The sequence below is a fragment of the Charadrius vociferus genome, unplaced genomic scaffold, assembly GCF_000708025.1.
Source record: "Charadrius vociferus isolate BGI_N301 unplaced genomic scaffold, ASM70802v2 scaffold41, whole genome shotgun sequence".
NCBI lineage: Eukaryota > Metazoa > Chordata > Aves > Charadriiformes > Charadriidae > Charadrius > Charadrius vociferus.
In genome coordinates, this window is record NW_009647013.1 from 1,399,066 (window position 1) to 1,399,410 (window position 345).

A 345-nucleotide genomic window follows, 5' to 3' on the forward strand; every position below is an offset into this window, starting at 1 on the left:
CCCCAAACTGGCCCTGGGGTTGGTGCCCCCAGCCCCAAACGGGTGCCAGGTCCCTCACCCCAAACTGGCCCTGGGGTTGGTGCCCCCAGCCCCAAACCAGTGCCCCAAACCCTCACCCCAAACTGGCACCCAGTGCTGACCCCTGGAGGAGCACAGGCTCAGAGACTGTCCCCGGGGCTCAGAACACCCCCTGCCCCACAGTGGCACTGGGGCCAGGACCCCTACCAGGGACCTGTCATGGCCGTGCCAGCCTTCACGGGACTCAGGACCTCCTCCCAAACTGGCCTCGGGTCAGGGGCCACCCTGAATCCCAAACCACTCCGAGACATTGCCCTCTCCCTGCCA